At 43.3% G+C, this 26,467-nt stretch overlaps 1 protein-coding gene across 1 annotated transcript in view; it reads right to left on the reverse strand.

Annotated features, from left to right (window-relative positions):
- GRM3 (glutamate metabotropic receptor 3) overlaps positions 1 to 6,489 on the reverse strand; it is a 138,434-nt gene extending 131,945 nt beyond the window's left edge. Inside the window, exon 1 of the mRNA XM_081927664.1 lies at positions 6,364 to 6,489. The gene's annotated coding sequence lies outside the window, so the exon portion shown is untranslated. The remainder of the gene's footprint in view (positions 1 to 6,363) is intronic.
- Between the last annotated feature and the right edge of the window lie 19,978 nt (positions 6,490 to 26,467).

The raw sequence follows: 26,467 nt of genomic DNA on the forward strand, positions 1-26,467 counted from the left end.
CCACCCTATGCCTACTAGTCTCAGGATTCTGATCTAAGTATTCTGAGAATAGCAATGATCTGAAGATTATGAATGAAGATTTATAGCAAACATTCTCTGTTTCCAGGTGTGTTGGAATGTTCAGGCAGAGGGCCTTTTTGGTAGTGGTGCCTGCCCTGTAGATGTCAAACAGATAAACAGCTATGGGATTTTTAAAAGACATCTGAAGACAGTCCTGTTCAGCAAAATTTTAAAGTGAGATGTTGTAATGTGCTTTTACTCTTTTTTGTTGGGAGCTGCCCAGAGTGGCTGGAACAACCCAGTCTGAGGGGCAGCATATAAATAATAAATTATTATTATTCATGAACTTTCCATTCTATCTTATAGTCTTGTCCAGAGGCTTTAGCACGAGTCTCCTAAGGCCCACCACCTTCTGTTTGTTGGAGGGGAAGCGGAAGCATGGAGTCTAAACCCTGTGAGAAGCCCACTGCAGGGATCAAACTTTGCACCCAGATGTTCCTCTTCCAATAGGATTCGAAGCAATGGCATCAAGTGGCAAGAAAGGAGAATCAGACTAAGGAAGAACTTTCTGAGAGTCAGAGCTGTTCGACAGTAGAACAGACTCCCTTGGAAGGTGGTGCCCTCTATGTCCTTGGAGGTTTTAAAACAGAGGTTGGATGTCCATCTGTCATGGATGCTTCAGCTGAGATTCCTGCATTGCAGGGGTTTGGACTAGATGACCCTTGGGGTCCCTTCCAACTCTACAGTTCTATGATTCTACTATTCTGTTCTATGATTCAATACATGAAGGGCTAGTAGGAGCAGCAACTAAGGATGTGACAGAGATCCAACTAGCAAACATACTTCCACTCTCTTCCTTCAATTGAAATCCTATTGGTGGAGGGGACAGACCCTTGAAGAGGACTACAGTGCTGCCGCCCCTTCTAGGGGGTCAGTGGACTTGATTTTCACTACTCTACAGCTTCACGAAAAATGCAGAGAGCAAAACCAACCCCTGTATATGGCGTTCATTGACCTGACTAAGATCTTCAACACTGTAAATCATAATGCCCTGTGGACTGTCCTTCTGAAAATCGGCTGCCCGGATAAATTAGTGAACATCCTTCAGCTCCTACATGATAGTATGGCAACAACTGCAGATAAAATGGCTCTCAAAATGAACCATTCACAATGGGATCAGGCGTTAAACAGGGATGTGTTATCGCCCCAACTTCATCACCGTGATCCTACACATTGTCGAAGGGAAACTCCCCACTGGGGTAGAAATAATATTTATCAAACAGAAGAAAGCTTTTCCATTTGAGTAGGCTTAAAGCAAAGAGTAAGGTTACCATAGAGCTTCAATATGCTGATGGCAACGTAGTGTGTGCACACTCAGAGGATAACCTCCAAACCATCCTAAATATCTTCACAGAAGCTTACAGAAAGCTTGGCCTATCGCTCAATATCCAAAAAACCAAAGTGCTGCACCAACAAGCACAAAACAAGCCCTCCACAGAGCCACAAAGCCAACTTAATGGTGTAACATTGGAAAATGTCAATCATTTTTTCTACCTGAGTGCAGCTTTCTCCCAGTTGAAGCACAGAGTTTTTGATGACTGGGACATTCGCAGGGAAACCAAAATGTTTGTTTACAAAGCTATTGTACTACCAACTTTAATGTATGCTTGTGAAACATGGACCACTTATAAACACCATCCCCAACTCTTCAAAAGATTCCATCAACAGTTTCTCTGGGGGGGAAAAATATTACATATCACTTGGGTGAACTAATGTCAGTGTGCTGGAAAAAGCAAAGATCACCAGTGTCAAAGTGATGATTCTTCAACATCAACTTCGTTGGACTGGTCATGTTGTTCGGATGCAACTACTCTATTCCCAGTTTAAGATTGGAAAGCGTAATGCCGATGGACAACAAAAGAGGCTTAAAGACGCTCTCAACGCAAATCTAAACAAATGTAGTATATGTCATGTGACAAAGACACATGAGAGTAGAAGCAGCAAAGCAGGCTGGGAAGTGCTTGGACTTCACAATCATTTGGGCCTACTAAAGTTATTCAGGCCTAACTGCTAACTGTGGAGTCACTCTGACATGGGACTTAGCAGCCATTTTCTCTCTGTGTTCTCAGTAAGATTTCAGTTAGAGTCAGTATGGAATCTCAGTCAAACTGTTTGGAACCATGTTGTTTATGAAGAAGTTTATTTTAACTCAGTAAAGTTCTTATTCTTTCACTTTAAAACTCTGCATTATTAATTTGTGCTGCGCGTCAGTATAAACGCCAACAACTGGGAAACATTGGCCTGCAAGCGTTCCAATTGGAGAACAGCCTTTACCAAAGGTGTCATGGACTTTGAAGACCCTCTAACTCAGGACGAAAGGGAGAAATGTGCTAAGAGGAAGGCACGCTTGGTGAACCCTTACTCACTGTTAAAACCGGGTTCATGGAAGACAATCTTACTCAGCTATGAGGGATCACCAAAGAAGGAAGAAGGTGGGGGAAACAGAGCCTTGAAGAGGACTACACTGTCTGTGGGGTCCCTTGATTCAAGTGTTGTCTTCAACATGTGATGAGAGAAGTAGTTGTATGGAAGCTAATTACCGTATTTTTTGCACTATAAGACTCACTTTTTCCCTCCTAAAAATTAAGGGGAAATGTGTGTGCGTCTTATGGAGCGAATGCAGGCTGCACAGCTATCCCAGAAGCCAGAACAGCAAGAGGGATTACTGCTTTCACTGCACAGCGATCCCTCTTGCTGTTCTGGCTTCTGAGATTCAGAATATTTTTTTTCTTGTTTTCCTCCTCCAAAAACTAGGTGTGTCTTGTGGTCTGGTGCGTCTTACAGAGCGAAAAATACGGTATTAATATTGAGCTTCATAGCTGAGAAGGGATTTCATTCTGTGTCTCCAAAGTGTAACAATTGGAAGCGCTCTCTCTCTCTCTCTCTCTCTCTCTCTCTCTCTCTCACACACACACACACACACACACACACACACACACACCTTTTTGAATTTGGGCAAAGCTGTGCAGGAGATGAATTTGCCCTTCTTTCCTCTGACATCCTGCCCATTTTATGGATTGTCAAGCCTGGCTGCTGATCATTTAGCTTTATAGAGAAAGTCATTGTATTTTACGGAGCATTGATATTATTTCATTTTCACCTCCTCACAATTACCCATTCAAAGTAATGTTTAACTTCCTGTGAATGTTATCCTGAACTGACAGAACTCAACAGGGCCAGCTCAGTATTATGCTAATGGAGTCTTGGGTTCTTTTTATCAACTACACGTCCATTCAGGTTTATGACAAGCTTCACAGAATGGCCTTTGTGGTGGTGCTAATGCTGACTTTCAATTTTATGGGAAAATAAAGCTGCATATATATATGGTTTAACTAAATGTGTTATGGGCTGTTGCTTGCAAATGTTAGAAATGCATATGAATGATAATATTGTCCTAGAAAATAGGTACCTTTAGGCTCATAATAATGAAACTGAAAGAGACGGATTTCCAAATAAGGCAGGATTACTTTAAGCTGACAATGAAACCGAAAAGTGCTTTGAACACAAGAAAATAGTAAATTCAGGAACTGTTTCTGGGAATCCCTGATACATGTCGTTGCATGTTTCAAATGGATGCAACTGATCAAAGAAAACACTACAGCTCAGACTGGAAAAAATAGCTCCTGAATGCTTAGAATGGGCAATGCTACTTTGTGTCAAGCTGGCAAATAATATATTTGGTTAATTTTTCCTCTAACCTTTTGATTTTGTGTTGTTGGCATTGTACTCTGAAGGGGAACTTGACCTTTGCAAGGTTTTATTCCCTTGCAGCATCTGACTCATGTCAGAGTGCTACATCTCTTCCCCTTGGAATGTCAAAAGTCATATGTCATTGTCGGTGTATGTCATCTAGACCATCTGAAGGAAGGGGGCTGGTTAGAGACATTGCATTTATCCATGGCTTTCCATTCCAGAAGTGAAAAACCACACATTCATTGTTAAGGATAAGTGCTGTGTACAGGCAAGAGGCATTATTATCCCTGAATTATAGTATTATTGGGTTAATTAGATCTATGACTTGATTATGGAAGATGTTGCACAGACCCTCTCTCTATTAGTAAGGTGAATATGGAATGTGTGGACATGCTGAATGTAGACAAAGGCAGAGGGAAAGGGCAGGAATGAATTTCTCTGCAGCCCCCTAGAGATGCCATTAGAGACAGATGTAGGACAAAAGAGAACAAACATGTAAAAATATCATCCTGTTGTTGCACATTAACAATAGAGGGCAGGCTAATAATAACATTAATAATAATTCCTAATATTACATCATGAAATACACAAACATCAGTTTACAATATCAGACATTATGAAACAATTGCAAAACAATAAAAAAACCTAACCACATGGGTAACATTTCATGTTAGAAAAAGGCTCCATCACAAAACACATAAAACGAAGGGGATTTATCCCTAGAAGGCTGTAATTGAAACATGACCTAGGCTGATGAAGAATATCAGCAAAGCCCAAACTGCATTTTAGGAAAGATTACCAATAACGGGATGGAAGAAATGCACCCCTATGAAGTGGAGACATAGACCCATATCAGACATAGCAGTCCATCAGGCTTGAGTGCTACATGAACAAGCCTGAACGATCTTCCTTCATCTAATGCAGTGTTTCCCAACCTTGGGCCTCCAGCTGTTTTTGAACTACAATTCCCATCATCCCTGACCACTGGTCTTGCTAGCTAGGGATGATGGGAGTTGTAGGCCAAAAACATCTGGAGGCACAAGGTTGGGAAACACTGATCTAATGAATCAGGAGAGTGTGATTGCTAGAGTTTGGCATTATGAACCAAGTGGTACAGTCCATTCTCCCTGCTATATCCCATCTCCTTCTGCTACTTACACAGAACACATTTAAAGTCAGAGGTTATTTAGCACAATGTATCATTCTCCATATATTCCTCTGGCAAATGAAGTTTCTTCTTTTCTTTTAAATAGACAGAATAATGGTCAAGGCATTATGCAAATAGAATAAGATCTGGAAGAAAACTGAAGCATTCCTCCATGTCATTTCTTATATCATGTCAAGAACAGGTGGTCTGTCCTGTGGGCTCTATTTGCCAGCAAGCTGTATCTTTGAATGCTGTTCCTTTGAGTATTGCACTGGCAATAGAACCATGATAGGTGCACAGTCACATACAACAACAGAAACTTCAGGGCGTCAAGCTCTGCAAGAGACCATATGCCAGCTGAGCTCCTTTATAAATTTGAGCAAGATAAGAGATAGTCATATGAAGACCCTTCATATGTCGATGGGGTTGTGTCCTGCGTCCATGCCCCCCTCTCACCATGCACCAGCCAGCCCCTGCTGGCTGTGCGTTCAGCCAGTGTGTGAAGAGGAAGCAGAGATTCTGGACCAATCAGGTTCCCCATTCATGTAGGCGGGTGGGGCCTCTTCACACAGTGGCCAAATGCATGAGTGGCAGGTGGTGTGGCCAATGTGCACATAGTATGTGCAAGCATTGGTAGGTGGGTGGGGAAAACATGGTTGACAAATGCAACTCCGTTCTGCTCCTCAACTTCTGAGGAGTGTTTGCATGAGCACCTGTCTAGTCATAGGAGATTCCAATGCCATCGACTAAATGCAGATCCTCATGACACTTGCATTTCAAGTCAGCAGAGGTTTTGTACATGAGATCTTGCCTAATATATCTGTCAGTAATGGACAAAGAACAAGGCTATACTTAAAGAAACATATGAACAGGAATAGAAATGGCATTTAAAAATCCAGAAATACAAACCCCTCTGAGCAAACATTTCAACCTCACTGAACAGTCCATAAGAAACCTCCAAATGACCTTTTTAAAAAGAACCAATTCCAGCGACTGCACCAGAGTGAGGTGGCAGAGCAGGAACACATCCAGAAATCTGACTGTGTGACACCTGAAGAAAGACTATGAACTCTTCTCCCTGGTTGTCATGCTTAAAGTTGTGGAGGAAGCTGTTGCATGGGCACAGATGAGATGTGAATCCACGCTTACTGCACGGAAAGACATTTGTTTTTAATGCTCACACCACTTCCATGTTGCTTTATAATGGCCGATAGTTTGTCACTACCCTTCGTAAATCAGCATGCCCTGTCATTCCCATCTTATTTGTAATAAGGCAGATGCCCCTCTCCAAATGTGGGTTCCTAGGAGCACACATATTGTTTTGACTTCCTTTCTGCAGGCAGTTCCACTCCTTTCATCTGGAGAAGTGGCCCTCCAAGCTACGAAAGTTTGTGCTGCGTTAACATTTCTTTGAAAATGTACCCTTGACACATACGTTCAATAATGTTTATCAAATGACATACCGCTCGCTTAGAGGGATCCTCTTTGCCGCTGTCATCATAGGAGTCACATTCCAGGTTGTACAGTTCCCTTTGAGAGGCCCAATTCCCTGGTGATTCCAGCAGATCCACAAATTGTGCTCCTTCCATGACAGGAGGGGCAGAGAGAGCCTTGAGAACAATGAACGGTGACAATAAACACTGTCAGCTCGCTTGAATCCTTTCCAGTTTTGCTCCAGTTGTAACCCTCCAGAAACAAAGCCGTGTTCTTCAATCAATGTTTACATTCACTGCTTGTCAGTGCCAGCTGACGGGGAAGAATCTCTCACCAATTTGGATTGCCAATTTGTTATTAGCAATTAGCATTGAAGATGAAAAAAACATTAGCCACATTTGTTCCACATTCTCAGGGCCTCAGAGTCAGTCTCTCTCTCTCTCTCTCTCTCTCTCTCTCTCTCTCTCTCTCTCTCTCTCTCTCTCTCTCTGTTAAAGGACTAATCAACACTTTGATGAAAATGAGAAAGCGGAGCATTCTCTGCAACACAGGCATCCAGAGGACCAAGTTGCTCTTTTGCATCTGCCTCCTCCTGCACTTGGGGACGCGGGTGGCGCTGTGGGTTAAAGCCTCAGCGCCTAGGGCTTGCCGATCGAAAGGTCGGCGGTTCGAATCCCCGTGGCAGGGTGCGCTCCCGTTGTTCGGTCCCAGCGCCTGCCAACCTAGCAGTTCGAAAGCACCCCCGGGTGCAAGTAGATAAATAGGGACCGCTTTCTAGCGGGAAGGTAAACGGCGTTTCCGTGTGCAGCTCTGGCTCGCCAGAGCAGCGATGTCACGCTGGCCACGTGACCCAGAAGTGTCTCCGGATAGCGCTGGCCCCTGGCCTCTTAAGTGAGATGGGCGCACAACCCCAGAGTCTGGCAAGACTGGCCCATACGGGCAGGGGTACCTTTACCTTTACCTTACCTCCTGCACTTCCTGCCCCACCTTTATGCCTGCCTTTCTTCTTCCATTTATCCATCCATTTTGCCCCCTTCTGATATAGGAATTAGAGACCCAGGGGTTCATTTTTTATATTTTAAGAATGCTTCAGTGTATCACTTTTAATTGCATTTAACATTTTAGATAGAATGCATGAAAGGAAAGGTTTGATTTCTGTGTGAGGTTCCTATGGGCCTGCATTTTACAATCTTATGCTCTCTAGGCCATAAACAAGAAACCCTATCTAACTCTGAAAGTGGCACAAATGGCCCTCCAGGATGTTGTTCTAAATTTCTCATGAGTTGGCTCCAAAGTGTCCTCGAAGCTTCCTGGAAGAAAGGAGAAGCCAGAGAATGAGATGAAGGAAGGAATGTCAACAGCCTGATGAAGGCCTTGTTGCCAGGGGAACAGTGCTAGAAATGTGACAACTGAGACCAAATGGCCTGAGCACTGGTGGCACCCCAAGGCAATTGTGGGGTGCAGATACTGGTATGGAGCCATGTGTGTTGTGCTTCTCATGACCTGTAACCTTTCTTGATGTATGTAGAAGGATGCTTATGTTTTAAGAATGTTGTTTTGATGGTTTTTTTAAAAAAATATATTCAAAATTATAACAAGACATATTATCCAAAAACATCCTTGTTTCATCCTTGTTTCCCCCCCATTTTCCTCCCTCCCCCCTCCCACACAAAACCCACCCACCCCCACCCCACCCCCCAACTTCCATCAGTTCCAGTCTTTGGTTTCTCTAAGAATGCTGTTTTCTGCATGTTACAAAGTTGTATAGATCCTCAAACTATTTAGCTGATTATTATCAATAAAAAATTTGTGAATGTTTATTCAAAACCTGCCAAGGAGTCCAGTTCGCTTTGTTGCATCTTCAGATACTTTGTAAAGGGTTCCCATTCATCCTTAAAGTCACAGTTATCCTTGTCCCATAGTTTATATGTCAGTTTTGCCAATTCTGCATAGTCCATCAATTTTTCTTGCCATGATTCTTTAGTTGGGGTTTCTTCAGTCTTCCATCCTTGTGCTACCAGAACTCTCGCAGCTGTTGTCGCATACATGAAGATGTTTTTCAACTTTTTTGGCAAGAATGTTGTTTTGATGTTTTATCACTCTTTCTGTGAATCCTTGTTCTGATGCTCCTCATGGCAGACCTTTTAATTGGTGGTTCATCCTCAACAAACATGTTAAGCTGAGCTCGGCCCTATTGCAAGATCTACCATAAATACTGGGTCCCTCTTGGATACTGGGCTTGAATTAATTTCCTTGGTTCCATGTTTAATTTTAAAGGTGGTCGCTTGCCTGGCTAAGGAAGAAAGTGATGTAGAAGTAAACTCTTACCCTACCTCCTTCCCAGTTGACCCATCCCATCCCATCCTTCTCTCCATCTGGGTTCTCTCCACCCACACAGGGAAAGGACCTCATGCAGCCTTGAAGCGCAGGTGGACCATCTCACCGTATGCTAAATAAACTTCCTAAATAACTGATCATTGGAGCATTAAATTATTGGTTATATTATCTAAACAATTGACTGGTGAGCAGCTAACTCCATAGATTAAAAAGTAGCAACAATGCCAGCGCATTTCCTCCCCATAGAAACACAGGAATTAATTGGTCAGCATAAACAGAAAATGAGAAGCCTTGTGGTGTGGTGTTAGTAAGCCTTTCTTATTTGCACTCTTTTTATTGGGCTGAGGCTACAAGAATAGCATTCATGTGGTTCTTCTGTCACCAGACATTTTTTTACTTCTTCAGATGTCGAAGAACAGGCCATTAATGTGAAATGCATTCATCATATTGTCATAGTTGATGAATTAGAATGTGAAATTTGAATGCAAGAGGCTAATGCTAAGCTTTGGAGACTTTATCTTCATTATAAAGTGGGGGGGCGGGGGCACACAGGTATTTGGAAACTGATTATTAACATTGTAGGTGAGAGCTAATGTGTGTCATCAGCAAACACCTTTCTCTCCCTCTTGCATTTCTGTGTGAAAAAGCTGGATGTGGTAAATATTCATGAAAGTCTCATTTCAAACCTGTGGCTATATTTTATGCAAGCACTTTATTCAGCAGAGAGAGAGGGAGAGAAACTCTGTTGCTACAATAGAAATTAGTGATGGTTGTGAACACTGACAGTCCTGTTCTTTCTTCAATCCTCTTATATGTAGCAGAGAATAAAAATGATGCTCCCTGTGCCATTTTCTAATTTCTACAGTGTTCTGGTTTTATAATACTGTGTAGGAGATTTTGGGAAGGTGATTTAGGCTGAAATCCAGCACACATTTGCCTAAGAGAAAGTCACATTGAACTAAACGGAACTAACTTATGGGCAGATTTGCTTAAGACTGCGCTCTTAACCTGCAGTGGCTACAGCTCTTTGAGGGAAAGAATGGACTTCAAGTGCACTTTAAATGCATAGCACATGCAGCAGAACTCTTAGCTTAACCCACGCCACAGAGTTGTAGTGAGGAAGAAAAAAGGGAGGGAACTTGGGGGTAGAGTGGGATAAAAATACACAGAATCACATAGTTCAATGTACCTGACAAGACTCTGGGGTCCTGTTTTATGATGAGCCCGTCCACTCCATTTCACGGCAAACCAATTTTGAAGCAGAAGGGAACCTCAAAAGCATTCATCACCACCTCTTTTAAACCACAATGACATTTTTTCTCCAACTTAATGAGGTAATTTAACTAGTTTTCAGTCTCTGTGGGCTTGGCTGCCATGGCACTTGCCCACCTTCCCCCAGCCTGCACAAGGTGCTTTTCCTCTTGGGGCAGTTGGCCTCCCCCAAAGGAGAAGGCAGGCAAGCGCCGTGGCACCTGAGCTGTGTGTGGGCTGTGTGTGTGAAGATTAGGCTGTTTCTTCTCCCGCACACCTGCCATCTCCACCCCCAGCTAGATCTTTCCATGCCATTGAGAGATCGTGCAGGTAGGAGTGGTGGAGATTGGGAAAAGAGGCAATCTGCCCCACTTACTCGGGGTGCCCCTCTCTGAGAGGGGGTGGAATGCCATTCTGGGGCATTCTGGCTGGGCAAAATAAAAGCCCTGGTTGTTCTAATGGGAGAAAATGCAAGGCTGGAATGTAACACAAGTGAAAGCAACAAGAAGCAATATTTAGAAAACAACTAGTGGCATTCCGTGATTAAGCATTCCTCTGAAAATTCCCAAAGAATAAACTAAGGAGAACAAGAAAGGTCTTAGAAATCTCTGGCATATTGCACATTTCAATTGAAATTTGTGGAGAAGAAAGCAAATGTAGCGACTGGAGGTACAATAATGGAAAACCTGTTGTGTGTGACTAAATGCTTCACCTCGTCATAATGTGAGAATCATTAATAGCCAAGTATGCGGTAAAGTTACTGAAAAGACATGATCATACAGATCAGATCATATGGCCTCTACGAAGCTTCATGGATCTGCAAGCCATCTGATAAATAATGGAAAGCGGGGCACGTTGCTTCCTCTACCCTGGGGCAGGATCACTTAAGTCTAGAGACTGTTTCATCACCCCACACTGAATGTGTGAATTGTGAGGTAGTCAAATGGGCAGCTCAGAAGGAGAACGGCCATAATGAGCAACAAACGAACAACATTTTAATATATTCCATGATAAAAACAAAAAAGAAGTTCAAGATCAGGCTTACAGCTATCTCATGTTGGCTGAAGCTGCATAAAGCTGGGGAACTGAAAGTGAAGACTGATGCCTTAACAGATGTGCTGTGTGAACATTATTTCCCTTTCACTTCTAAGCCAGTTCACTGACTGAGTCTGAGTGGGAAGCAAATAATAATAATAATAATAATAATAATAATAATAATAATAATAAATTATATGTCCCAGATACTCTGGGTGGCTTCCAGCAAATTAAAACATCAAACACAGTAAAATATCAAACATTTAAAACTTCCCTAAACAGGGCTGCCTTCAGATGTCTTCTAAAAGTCAGATAGTTGTTTATTTCCTTGACATCTGATGGGAGGACATTCCACAGGGTGGGTGGTCCTACTGAGAAGGTCCTTTGCTTGGTTTCCTTTAACCTCACAATGAGGGAACCACCCAAAGGCCCTCGGAGCTGGACCTCAGTGTCCAGGCTGAATGATGGGGGTGGAGATGCTCCTTCAGGTATACAGGGCTGAGACCATTTAGGGCTTTCAAGGTCAGCACCAACACTTTGAATTGTGCTCAGAAACATACTAGAAGCCAGTGTAGATCCTTTAGGACCAGTGCTATATGGTCCCAGTAGCTGCTCCCAGTCACCAGTCTGGCAGCTGCATTCTGGATTAGTTGTAGTTTCCAGTTCACCTCCAAAGGTAGCCCCATGTAGAGCACATTGCAGCCGTTCAAGCAGGAAATAACCAGTGCATGTACCACTCTGGTGACACAGTGCACAGACAGGTAGGGACTCAGCTGGTGTAGAATTGGAGATTTGACAATACAGCCAGTTGCTTTAAAATGTTGACCTCTCCCATGGGAGGGGGGAGTAGTCATCCAGCCAAGGACTGATTGGCCACGAGCAAGCGGGCTTTAGGAACAATTACTCGACCACTGACCATATGGTAATTATGTATCATCTTGCCAGAAAATATTCTGCCCCGAGTCGGCGGCGCCTATGTGTTGCTTTCATAGACTTAAAGGCCGCCTTCGACAGTATCCCACGAAACTGTCTATGGAAGAAATTAGAGAGATGGGGCATAGATAGAAGGCTGTTATGGCTTATAACCCAATTACACCACGGGTCATCGGCTAGAGTGAGACTTACACCGGCGGGAAACCTATCCAATGAGGTCCCAATAAATAGAGGTGTGCGCCAAGGCTGCATTTTGGCCCCACTCCTCTTCAACTTGTTTATTAGTGATATGAAGCTCTTTCTGAGTCAGTCTCAAGCCAACATTCATGCCCCCCGCCTAGCTGATTTTCGCTGCCCTCTGCTCTTATATGCTGACGATGCAGCGATCCTTTCCTACTCTAGAGTCGGTTTATGCAGAGCTCTAAAGATTTTTGCGGCTTATTGCAAACTCAACCACCTGATAATTAATCATGGAAAATCTAAAGTACTGGTCTTTACCAGGTCTCGGAAAATTTACAGCTGGAAGTTAGATGGAGTCCAATTAGAACAGGTTTTCAAATTTAAATACCTGGGAGTCTTTTTTCACTACAACCTAAGCTGGAAGCCACAGATACAGTATTTACTGAACAAAGGGAAAACAATACTTTAAACTCTACTCCAATTTTTTGCGGTCGACGGAGCCTCCCACATCCCTTCTGCATTGAAGGTGTACCACGCAAAAGTGGTTTCCACCCTCTGTTATGCTGCCCCGCTCTGGGCCCCAGGGTCCAATTTAACATCGCTGGGGACATTGCAGAATCAGTTTCTCCGTCGCCTCCTGAAACTCCCCATATGTGTTAGCAACGCAGCCATACGTCTGGAGTTAAGGATTGCATCTTTAGAGACGGTCATCTGGAAGCGAGTCTTTGGCTATTGGCTGTCCAGCTGGCATAGGCTTCCCAACCATTACCTCTTTCAGTGCCTCTGGCGGGATGACTTTGTTAACCCGTGGGTAGGAAAAATCCATGCTAAACTTCTGAGCTTCGGAATTTCCCCAGCGGACTCCTTAAAGATGAACCTACGCTCAGCCAAAAGCCTTATCGAGCAAAGATTAGCAGACATTGAAAATCAACACAACCTCTCCAGGGGTGGGGGTGTCTGCTCCCCCAGGTATCACGGAATAACCCCACCACTTGGCCTTCCATCATACATGTCATCTCTTTCATCTGTACCACACCGACTTGCATTTATTCGTGCAAGGTTCAATGTTTTTCCATCGAACCTGCTGAGCCACAGATTTTCCAAGGGTTTGGTGTCTCCGCTATGCGAGTGTGATGGGAAAACAGTTGAATCTCTTCCACATATAATGTTCAACTGTCCCTTACATAGCATAGCTAGGACTAAATTCCTGGGTCCTGCTTTATTGCGCTTGGTTGGCAGGCCTGTTGAGTCACATGCCGCACTGCTTTTGCAGGATACAGATCCTTCTGTAACTCTGCAGGTGGCGAGATTCCTGAATGCGGTTATCTCACACACAAAAACCACCAAAAAACAACAACAACAACAAAAACTAATCGGACAGTTATGATGAGAGTGCATGATGGATCTCGTCTCCAGTTCTCCTTTTTCTGTGAACCGTCCCTTGGATCTTTCCGGGCCCCAAGCTGTTATTTGTCACTGCTCAATGACCCACCCTTGCATCGTGGTGTTCCCCTTCTGTTGTTAGATGTATTGGTTTTTTATGCTTCTGTGCTTTTATGTTTGTACATATTTTATGGGCTAATAGCCGTAAATAAATTTGAATTTGAAGGACTGAGAAAAGTTTATCAAAGGTTGATTTAAGGGAGCATGGCCAGTTCAGTCGCACCAGGTGCAGAGACTCAGGGTACCACAACTATGATGTAAAATGGAAGGTGAGGGGGGAGCACTGAATTTTGGCATCACACAGGGCACTGCTGAAATCTGAGACCTCAAGTGTCAGGATGCAGGTCAGCTTGAAAGGGTTCTCTTGTCAGTTAAGTTAGCTCTTTCATCAAGGAAACAGCATACAACTCAGCAACGTTTCCCAGCCCCTGTGGAGCAGCTGCCATGACTGAAGGTCCCTGCAGTGAATTAAGGTCTTACCTTACCTGCCCGCACTGAATGTCAAACAGCCAAATAATGCCAAAACAAAGACAAAATGCTCGGCAGTGTGAAGCAAGTGAAGACAGGGAGTCCCAAGTGCCAGCCAAGAGCTTCCCAAATTCCAAGTCAGCCCCATGAAAAGCAACCATCTGAAGCCCACACTATACAAGGAGGAAGGGTATTCCCAAAGACTCACAAATGGAAGGAGAAGGCCAGTCTGCTGCTTCCTTTGGACACTCGGCCCCACATAGATCCAAGCCCCATTCTCTTCCTCTGGGGAAGGGGTGAGGCAAATTCACCTCTCCTGAGTGCAGGAACACCATTGTCCTGCTTGAGCTTGCTTCAAGAACATTGGCTTTCACATCCAGAGGGAGGTCTGCCAGTGGCAACAGTTTGTTCACTTTGCCTGCTGAGGACACAGTGGGAAAAGAGAGGACTGGAGATGTAAAGAGCACCTCCTTCCTTCTTCAAAAGGGATGTTGCTGCCTTCCCTTGAAGTCTTTGTGAGTCAAGGAACTGGAGCTCCAGTCCTACTTTCAACTGATCCAAAGAGCTGGATTTTATGTGGCCCACAAAACTCTCTGAAGGCTGCCCTTTCACATCTTTATGTCCAAAGCTTTGTACTCCCCACTATCCTTCCTCACAGTATTTGATTTTGGAAAAAGAAGGCACATATCAGCAGGCCATGCCTTCTTAATTTGGCACAATCTCAGCTTGTGAGTGAATTTAGCCAATGAATTCTATGTTGCCCAGGCCTGATTTTATGCACCTAAAGCCTTCTGCTTCAGAATCTGGCAGACTCGGTTGAAGAATTCAGGCCGACTGGGACTCTCTTTTTAGTGATACAAATAATCCTTGATAGCTTCCTGCTCCTCAGGGTTTGCATCCTATTTGAATCATCACTCAACAAGTGGCAATTAGATTGGAGACATATCGTTTAAATCAGAGAACAGCAGAGTAAACTGTTTGGATTTAAAAGCAACATCAAGGGAGGTTTTTATACTTCACATTTCTGCTACCCAATTTCCAAGTCTTATTGAAGAAATGCTCTACAGACACTGGAGGTTACTGCTCTAATGCAATTCACTTTAATTACTTGGGATGACGGGGAAGAGAAGCTGTAGCCTCTTGTTAAACAGATTTTAATTAGTAGGAAACTGATTGTTCCCTACCTTTAATTTTTTTTAAAAAAAAAAAGATCAGCAAGATTATTTATTCCAGAAGCTTTCTGTTTGAAATAATTGTTATTGAGAGAAATAGAATTTCCCCTAATCATTGCAACATGTCACACATTATCATATATGGAAGATTAGAAAGATGTTTGTTGCTGAAAATCTCATTGAATCTATACTAGCATAAAATTGGTGCTGAGCCAAACAGGAATCAGTCCAGTGCTGCTTACATGTACCTGGGGGAAGTGAGTTGAAGCTTTCTATTTGAGAAGACTGACATGCATGCAGATGCTGGCATCCACAGCTATTTCTACCTGTATGCAAGAATTTGTCAACAATGTGTTGCAGAGAGCAACAAAGCTATAATATTGCCACCAACACCATCATTTAACAACATCATAATTTTGCATAATAATTCTGGACAAAATCAAACAGAAAAGGATGGGCAATCGATAATTTGACAATGGGAAAAGAACAATTGGGAAGAGACCATTGGTAACACTTTTGGGATATTGGGCGCCCCAGCCCACTCCCCAAAATGATTGTGGGGGCTCAAGAGGACTCCTCCTCAACAGGTTGGCACCCCTGCTGAGGAATAAGGAAACTGCATTATTCTGAGTGGGGCCATTGGGCCCTCGTACACAGTATGGCTGGCTGCCAACTCTTTCTGTCTGGCTGGGATTAAAGAAACTGGGATCTTCTGCCTGCAGTGCTTGTGCTCTGCCCCTGAGTTATGGGTCGTCCCCCAGCAACATTTCTTTTGGAGATCTTTAATTTATGGAGTAATGTATCTTCTTCAGCCCTCTTTTCAGTGGCATTTTACCCATGCACTAAGCAAACCCCACCACAGATAACCACTGGCTATCAAACAATAAGCTTGCTAATTACGTAGGGCAACATTCAGTATGCTTTATTTTTTATCTTGTGAGCTGCACTCAGATCTTTGGATGAAGAGCAGTACATAGATTTCATAAATAATAATAATAAATACTTTTAAATCCTTTTTGAATACAATTACAGATGTGCTTAACTATCCCATTGAAATCCATGGGACGATCATACCCTATGATGAATGATGTCTATGATCTGCACTTTCTGGAAACAACTGAATCCATTTTTTATCCCAACAGACTTTCCAAGTTGGATACATGGGATTTTGCCATGAATGCCTAATTTTCATTCTTTTAGTTTTGTTTTAAATGTATCTGCTTTTTTATGTTCAACTGCTTTTTTGCTGTTTTTATAGTACATCACCTTGGTATGATTATATTAATATTTTAATTGTTCTAATTGAAAAATCACAAATTATGAGTAGCATATTTTGATAAGCCAAGTCCACACTATTAATAGCTCAGTCAGTAGAGCATGAGACTCAATCTCAGGGTCCTGAGTCTGAGCCCCACATTAGGGAAAAGATTCCTGTATTGCAGGGGGTTGGACTAGATGACTCTTGTGGTCCCTTCCAACTCTACAATTCACATGCAAAATACCCTATGAGAAGTATGGCTGCTAGATGGGCCTGGGCCATTTCCAAAAGATCAGGTATCATTTTGCATGGAAATCACTTGCCCTGGGTGGAATTAATCTTGTCAGTTTGGCAATTTCTGGCTGATGCAATCCACAATGTTCCAATGATAGTAAAGATATAGTGAGGGAACCCAAGGAATCACTGCTCTGCCAAGCTATGCTTTGGGCTGCTAAAAGGCAATCAAACTAGCATTTATCAGGAAATGGATCTGCATGGGAAATGTAAACTTTGATTCAGCCCTCTTGGAACAGACATTTGAGAACTTTAAAGCTATTAAGTTGAATGCATGATAGCAACACAAATTGTGGTTTCTGAAGGCATCAAAGCCATCATATCCTTTCCCTGCAGGCAGTCCATCTCCAATTGCTCTGACACAGATAAGGGTTAGCAGAAAGAAGAATCTTTCCAAATTTTCCCACTCAATATACTTTCATAGCACAAATCCAACACTGTATATAAAATTATCTGCAGCTATAGGCTCCTGCTACGACATCAGAGAAGCAGGAACAAAACATAGCGCTAATACTGTAATATACAACACTAATAATCATCAATGCAAACAGAGATAAACAAAAACTTTAAAATTGTTGGTCCTCTTTGCAGTCCATGACAGAAGTCTTTGGAAAATGATGGTGCTATTGTACATTTGAGGTTCTGCTTGTTTGTAATTTTTTTCTGGCCTGCCAGTAGAATGCAAATAATATCAGTCAGGGTCCAACTAGCTCTTGCCTTCTAAAGGGCTCACAAAAATGAGCTCTGGGACCTGAGTACTAGGGACAGTGCAAAAGATATACACTGCATCTTCCACCTCCCTTGTACCACAAACACATGTCCACTGTGATAGGGAATCCCTGTATCCTTTTCCTCCAGATTGGCTGAATGCATTGTTCATAAATGAAGGACATTAAAAGCTTTTCAAAGGGCAGCAAAAATTAGGTCTTGAAAGTACCATTGAAAGTGTTGATCTCTCTTTAATAAACTAAACCAAGAGGAAAATGCTTGCAGTTGACTGGCAAGAAGATTTTCATGAGAATCTACCTCAAAAATTCTGTTTCTGATGAAAAATTTGTCCTTATGTACTAGGAAAGTCTGGGTATCCTCAAAGAAAGATTGTATCAATGTCTACTCCTGGCAATTTGTTCCCCATAAAGTACAGCTTACTTAAGAATTCTTGCCTTGATGGAAAGAAGGTCAACTTCCAACCTTAGCAAGGAGGAGGTTATCCCTGGGGGAAGTGCCAGCAGTTCCTCCAAAAACCTATTCTGAATGCTCTCATCTGTTGCAACATATCCCTGCCCCCATAGCTTAACTGGGAGATTACTTTACCAACATCTATTTTCAAAATAGACGCTCACTAAGAGCCTCCTTTAAACTTATAAAGGTCAGGATTGCTTTGGCTGTCCTCCAAGTTGAAGGTTTGCTACCTCTGTATGAGATTTCCATCTGCCATTGGAAGAAAAATGCACACCCAAATATCTAAAGTAAGAGCATTGCTCAATTGTGTGTTCATCTCGGCGCCATTGATGCAGATGCTTCCTCTAGGAAAAGACCACCACCTTCATTTTAGAATAATTTACCGTCCAATTTTTCTGACTACAAACCTTACCAATTTTGTTTACAGGTCCTCATCAGCATGGGACAGTATTTGGATCTTTGCATTTCTGACTGATGGAGGGAACCATCCCGAGAACCTAAATTGGAATCTTTTTCTTTTTCTTTTTTGCATAGAAGTTGAACAAAAATGTACCAATAAGCAATCCTGGACTAACACCTCTCCTGATATTAGCTTTGCCAGAAAGAGTTCGCGCTGGACCTGTGGATGAAGTTTTCTCATAAGAAGCAGCAAGCCCTTATCTATATTTGTATGTGATAATTTGTTGAGGTTCCTTTAATTGCTCTAAAGGAAAATCTGGTGCAAATGCTTCCCTTATCTTGCACCTGCAGGTCTTGTGATTAGTGTTTGAAGGTCACTGACCTGGCAACCGGCCAAGGGAGTGGGGCTTCTTGGGTCTATTAAGAGGGGGCCATACACTGCCTCTTTGCTTGGCTGCAAGGAAGCTCTGCCAGACTGAGACAGAACTTAGTGCTGTATGTATGCTGTGAGCTGTGCTGGCTTTGCATTTGAAGCCTGCATCTTCTGCTAGGGATCATGGGGAAGCCTGTACTTTATGTATATAGTAAAACTGCCTCCATGCTTTGGACCTGTCAGAAAAGGACTGAACTGACTGAAGTGTTGGGAGTCTGACTGAATCCAGCAGTGTGCATGCACACAAAAGCTCATACCAATAACAAACAGTTGGTCTCTAAGGTGCTACTGGAAGAAAATTATTATTATTATTATTATTATTATTATTATTATTATTATTATTATTAATTTATTTTGTTTTGTTTCAGCTGCCATAAACCAACACACTTGGGGAGCTGCACATGTTTGGCACAAGCCATACGGCAACCTAATTTCCCCCACAAGCCTTTGAAGTCAAAAGCTGGAGTAAAATCCAGGAAAGCCACATACAAGCTTCCTCCCACTCTGAAAGATGAACAGTAAAATTGCTGTTGTTAAGGACATAATAGCCTTTGGACTGACCTTTGTTATACTGTAAGACAAAATGGGTAGATCTGCAGTCCTCCATTTTTCTGTAGGAGCACTGCAGCTGCTTTATCTGAGAAAGGATAAACTCAAGCAAAAGATGCAATAGTTTGTTTTTGTGTGTCAGGCCACAAAGTTGCTAAGTCCTGTACCTTAAACAGTTTGGAAGAAGAGGAGAAATCCGAAATGCAGCTTTTCTCACCCACATCTAGAATTTGGTGCATTTTTAGACCAGGGATGGAGGAGAAGCTATGTTTTGGAGAAGTTTTTGGAGCACAACTCTCCTTGACCCTGACAGTTGGCCAGGCTGTCTGAGGCTGATGGGAGAGCTGGACTTCAGCAACATCTGGAGAGACACAATTTCGCCATCCAGACATTAGGCCCTCTACCACCAGTTTAGTAAAAGTACAGAGGGGACGGAGATGCTGTTACTTAATGTGAAGAAGCAAAACCTAAATACATTGGGGCAAATATTAAGCACTTTTTGTTCCATTAACGTCATGGATACAGGGGCAAACTTTGCTCTTTCATATTTCAACAGATTTTGCAAGACCAAAAATCCGCTCCTTCCACCTCTCACTTTCCCTTGTGCTCAGTTCACTTTCTCACAGCTGTGATGCTCTGCGGAGCCCCCTAGGCTCTTGCCCAGTTGGCAGAACCAGTGGCGCTGCCATAAATGCAGCTCTGATGGGTCAGATCCTTAACCATGTACACTGAATTTATGCTGGTGCCTTGTTGAGAGAATGCAGGCTGTTCCTCACTGACATTTTGTCTCACCTTCTATTTTTCAGCAACCTGAAATGAGAGTTAAATTAATTCAGGCTGACTGCATTTTACTAATCTATGACAGATTATGACTGGATGTTAAATAAACCTTGTTCCAAGCTCAGGCTAATATTGTGTGGAAATTCTCTTTTTCAACACTATTTCACTTGAATCATGTAATCTCTTTCATAAAGTCATCTCATTACATGGTGATAACTCATTTGCATGCATGACATGTCCTCATTTAAGATACCTACGTTGGCCCAAGTTGCATCAGATTTGGGTAGTGACACACTTTTATTGCTGTCTTGATCAAATGACCTCCACTCTCATGACTTAATCCTCAGATCTCTGTTGACACCAAACACACTTGAAGTGGGCAGCATTTGAACTGACCAAACACTTCAAGGCTTGAGGACTTATATTGCTCAACAGATCTGCTTGACGGCTCTTTTCTATCCAGCAGTGATATTTTAGTTTATACAGTGGTACCTCAGGTTACAGACTCCGCTAACCCAGAAATAGTACCTCGGGTTGAGAACTTTGCTTCAGGATGAGAACAGAAATCGTGCTCTGGCGGCGCGGCAGCAGCAGGAGGCCCCATTAGCTAAAGTGGTGCTTCAGGTTAAGAACAGTTTCAGGTTAAGAATGGACCTCCGGAACGAATTAAGTACTTAACTCGAGGTAAAATATTCTGGCTTCATTAAGTAAATAGCTACCCGGTCAGCTGAGGGGAACACAAATGTGATGGGGAAGAATATGCATGAATATGCAGGTGCTTGTAGAGAACTTTGAGGCCTGTAATCACAGAACCTTGTTTTTGTTGCTCACCTTAAATAGAAGAATACCCCCATTTTGTGGGGGAGTCAAGAGGGGGTGGGAGCAAGAAAAGAGACTGACAGCTATCAGCTCTAGCCACAGCAGCCAAATGAAAATTGTGATTGCTGCCTCCCTACAGTAAAAGAGAGAAGGCATTGCAATGAATCCACCTCCAATCCCTAGAATAAGTCAGTGATCAACAGCCTGGCATTGTAGTCACATTGTTTCTTCCCTGTTTGACAAGTGTAGATGAAAGGCAGTTGTTTCTCAAGCACCACACTTGTTGGAAAAAAACTTTTTAGAGGGAGAAGGAACAGAGGGAATTGTCTCTCCCTCTCCCCCTCCACTTGGTCCCCCACACTTCTGTGGATGGAACACTGAAGAATGTAGACCCGCAAAATGTGCTAAATCCCCAGTAGTGTGGGAAGTCCATTGCTATTCCACTTGTACCTTAAAGTGAAATTACAGTGATTTTGTAGGATCTTGAAATACCCATTGTGGTTAAATATATATATATACGCTCACCACGTCCGGCAGTAGGCGAGGTTTGTAGCCCGGCCCGTGACCCCACTGCCCTCCAGCAGCCCCGCTGCTCCACTGGCCATTGCTCCTCCCACCCTCTTGCCACCCACCCAGCATCACCCACCCAGCCCTCCCTCCAGTTGTCTCTTTTCTTTCAGAGTGACCTTTCTCCTTTCCAGGTCCATGGGCGTTGCTATGGTCGGACGATGGTTGCTGTTTTTTCAGAGCCAGGAAGGAAGTTCCCCTGCCTACAGGTTTTGCCTTCCCCGTAGCAATTGTCACAACTTTGGCGGTTTTAGGCCTTGGGCAGAATCCTTTAGTCCAACAACTGAGGAAGGGGTGTTGCGGTAACTCACCCCTTTTGCGGCAGCAATATCGGGGTCCCCCATTAGAGGGGTCTTGAGGGGAGTCTCTGACCACAAGCACACAGCAGTGGCCATAGAGCTCCCCTCAGCAACGAGGGAGGGGGCCAGTGGTGTAAATGCACAGTTTGCAGTGTCCCCATATTCCCAATTGACCCTGTCCTGCCCAGCAGGGGCTGAGAGGGATACATGCCCAATGCCTAAGACAAGATTTCCAACATCTGAAATTTAATAAAGTTGTGGCCATTTTATTCCTAAATATGGTGTCTGGCTCCTGGAAGGGAGGGGGGCTGCACCTGGGCGTGCAATCAATGAACCACAAAAGGGGGGGGGAGTGAAAACATGATATTTTGATCAAAGTTAGTCCCCTGCCCCCCTTGAAAGAGATGCCAAGCTAAGAAGGCTGCTTTATACAATAGCTTTGCACATATTAAGCTTTCCAGAGGGATCACCTGTGGTGGAAACAGGAATTTCTTGGCCCATTTTGATTTGTTTTATTAAGGTTTTTTTTAAGTGGAGGAACATGGTTTGGCTATGTTAATTACTTTTACATAGCAGGACAAAATAATTCAGAGATAAGCACATTTTGATAAATTTCTTCATAGAGGAAACGTAACTTTTCTTGTTACTGCTATATAAGCTGTGAGAAAGATTAGTTTGGTTATAAAGGAACAAAAGAAAAAATAAATCAAGAGGCAATGTTTTGCTTCAACACAATCTGCAGAAAAGATTTGCTTGTCACTGAAAATGGATCCCTTTGCTTTTGCTATTTTCACTTTGCTTTCTCGGCACAAGTATACAAACTTTGCTTTTTATTGATTTCTTGTCCTGTATTAGATAAAACTAGTGCCTTGAGATTATGGTAAAAATTGATGACCAGAAATGGAAATCATAACTCAAAATATATAAACAAATAATTCTAGGCTCTGTGCCTATTTGCAACAGAATCATGTGGCACATTGTGTGCATGAACATGTGTGCATGGTTGGGGGGCATTGCATATTGGACTGTTCTCTTTATAAATAGAGAAATAAATGTGTCAGGCATCGCAGTTGAATGTTAGAATAAGCTGCCTTATAATGGCAGCTCTCAGTGCCTGAAAGGATGCTCTGCCCTATGCGTAGCCAAACCTTTTCAAAGTGAGTGGGGTGTTGTCTATACTAGATCTCCTTTATATTCAGGAAACTAAGGGATTTGAGTAGTGCTTTTTCTCAAGAGAAGCAGGTGTCAGAGTTCACCATGAAGTTGTTACAGTCAGTTGCTGGACAACTCAGGGCAGCCCTGAACAGATGCTGATGCCCCTGGTTCTGGTGCAGGTCAAATAAATGTGTCCCTCCCTCCCTCATTCTCTTAGATTCAGGCAAACAGGGAAGCTTGGAAGGACCTTTGTGCAAACACACACATGTGCAATGGTAAAGGCCTGTCTGGAAAGCTTAAATACTGCCAGTGCTACACAGGAGAAGAAAAGGAAATACGAATTGGCCCCCACCCTGTCGCGGCTAGAAACTACTTGGAGGCATAGATCTGAAAAAGGGTAGACTCACACACGCTGGCCAGCTTCCCTTCTGACTCACAATGTTCATTTTGGGCTTCTCAGACCATAGCCACAGCAAAATGTTGACTGAAGGAGTTGACTGACTTGCCTCCTCAGAATGGAGCTAATTCCACACCATATATTCAGTGGCTTTGTTTTCCAACTCCAAGGAACTCTTTCCACATTGACCTGTCTATTGAGGGATCTCTGGACATTGCAGTAAATTATGGGGAGTGTTTGGGAAGTGCCTGTTTACTGCCACTGTTGTTCCATATGCATCCTGGAGAGCACGGAATAATCTCTGGTGGCTGTACGTGTTAGATGTTGATGGGTAGCAGTAATGGGCAAACATATAGAGAAGCTCGTTCACCATTACTGATCTTCTGAGTGATCCACATGCAATCCCAACATTAAACACCTTTTTGAATCAATGGCTCCTCCCAATGCAAAAGTGTTGCCTTCATGGATCAATTCAGAGATCCATCTAGTGCTAGCATTCTGTTTCCATAAGCAGACAGCCGGGTCTCCGATCTCTCAGAGTGTGAAGAACATGGTTTTCTCTTGTTTTCTCCCAACACCAGATACCGTCAAATATTTTTGTCCCCCAAATTGGGACATCACTTTCAGTCTGGTGCTCTGGCCTACCCCACTGACTCCTGCCAGAGTGAGTGTCTTTTGGTCCAGCACTCTGGTGCAAGGACTCATGTCAGAGCAATGGACCAAAAAATAGGACATTCTGGGATGCAAGCAGAAGCCAGTACTGGATACCCCCCAACTACCTTGTTGCATCCCCCCCCCCAAGTGTCTTGTTTTAAGTGGGACATTCCAGCTTTGTGATTCCATGGTGTCCAGCTTAAAACAAGATGCAGTTATTCAGAGGTCTATTGACCCCACTTCATGGAAGCTAATTCCATCAATGGTTACGGGTCACAGTGGTTATGTTCTACCTCTACTATCAGAGGCACTATGGCTTTGAATTGCTTGATATCACAAGTGTGGAAATCAGTGTCACATTCAGGTCTTGCTTGTAGGTCTCCCACAGGATTCTGGTTGGCTGCTGTAAGAATAGGATGTTAGGCTAGATGGACATTTTGAGTATGGAGGTTTCATTTTGGAGCTTTTGATTTATCTAACATTAGTGGTCAACACAGTATCTTGTGGTAGTGAGTAGCAATGCACAAGTACCCTGTGCTCATTCCAAAAGGCTTCAGGTATTTTCACATGCTCCTTCCAAGGAGAAGGTCTACAGGAGCCTTTTCCTTGGCAGGGATGGTGAGCACAGCATCAGTTTCCCACTGGGAATGCTGGGGTTGGTAGCGCTCTGAACCTCTTACTTTTTAAAAACAGAGTGTCTAGCTGTGGTAGCACATGGAATTTCCTGGGTCACCATGTCCAGAATACCTTTCTCTGAAGGACCCCAGCTCAGCCCTTCCTCAGTGCGGGCATAAGGGGAGGGGAGCCCTAGGCTGAAGCACAGCCAGCACTATTGTTGCATTAGCAGCAGTGAAGCAATGCACAAGTAAGCCTGGGCGAGAAGGGAGGAATAAATGGGCCAGAGCGACAGCATCCGCCTTGGGGGGTGGAGACACAACATCATTTGTTGGCCCTGATGGGGTGAATCTGAGGTCTAATGCGAAGGGGTGGGGGGGTCCAACTCCCCCACATTGTTCATAGATTTCAACCATGCTCTTTGCAATTATCTTTCGCCTATAAACTTAAATGTCATAAATCTTTAGCCTTTCCTCATTGGGAAGGTGTTTCTAAATGAGGCCAGCCAGCTCCGTTACAGATGCAGCAGAAATTAGAGACAGGGCTTAACATGAGCCAGGTATGCTAGCAAACATGGGCGTAGCCAGGGGAAACAGCTGCCCCCCCCCCAAACAATCAAAATCAATACAAATCTGAGGTCCTGCCCCCCAACAACAAAAATCCTGGCTATGCTCATGCTAGCAGACTTTCAAGGAGAAGCATGAGCACGTGTATGATGTACTGAAAGAGAAGTATTTTGAAAACAGGAATATGAAACAGCATCCGGTGGCATTGTTGAAATGGATCTGAAAGATGCTTAGGAATTGGTTGGAAGAACCGATAAGGAAGACATAGGACATAATTATTGCCTCCCTTTGCTCCTGAATCTGAAGCACCATTTGACACATCATTAGCTATGAAGGGTAATATGCTAGGGTTGCCATATTTCAAAAATGAAAATCCAGACATAAAAGTTGTTGAGCCTTTTCCCCCTCCAAATCTCAATCAATCTCTCTCTCTCTCTCTCTCTCTCTCTCTCTCTCTCTCTCTCTCTCTCTCTCTCTCTCTCTGTTTTTGAGCTACTATTAAGGAAATTCACCAAAATCTAGACTTCCGACATGGTTGCCATACGTCCTGATTTTCCTGAAACATTTCAGCAATTTCTGCCCATACCCTGTTTCCGACTGCCATATTCCAGACGCATAGCAGCCCTAGGTAACACACTTTTGAAAATGTTGGTGGAGAAGGCTGCTTCCATTTGATAATTGTCCTTGTCGTTTGATATGAAAAATGATGACCTTTTTAAACACTTCTTTTTTCTCTTAGCCTTATTGTCCATGAAGTGTCTCATAAGAGCAGAGCATTTCATGAGCTTTATGATGCGTTGCAAAGGATAGCAGATAGGGCTGCTTTAACTCCATTATATACAATCTAAGCAAGATAACCAACGAGCTATGTTACACCTGATATGAATGGCCTGATTAGTATCACCCCTACAAACAGGCTAGTATATATAAGTTTGTTTTATAATACTGTTACATGCCACCCCAATCTCCGAGTGGCGTGAGATTCCAGGGTACCAGGAAGGCTTCCTAGGGGCTGTGTTTCCTTTTGGAAATGAGGCACAGCAGAGACTGTGGTGTCTTTATGATATATGGTTTCTTAACCATAGGGATATACACCCTGAATCTCGATGGAGACGTTCAGCAGCATCACTTTCCGATCAGCCGCCCCCTCACAAGCTGATGCATACCCCTCAATCCAAGTGCCTCTCCTTGCTCTCTCCTTGGAGCAGCCAAGAGGTTCCTGCCACCTGGCTCCACAAGGGTTAACAGCAACAATAGAGCTGCCAATTCCTAGAGTGAAAGGGCAGGCTAGGAGAGAGGAGTTTCCGCTTGTCCCACTTCCTAGCTGGGCCTCAGTTACTGGAGAAG

Source organism: Podarcis melisellensis, assembly GCF_964234715.1.
Source record: "Podarcis melisellensis genome assembly, chromosome: 10".
Lineage (NCBI taxonomy): Eukaryota > Metazoa > Chordata > Lepidosauria > Squamata > Lacertidae > Podarcis > Podarcis melisellensis.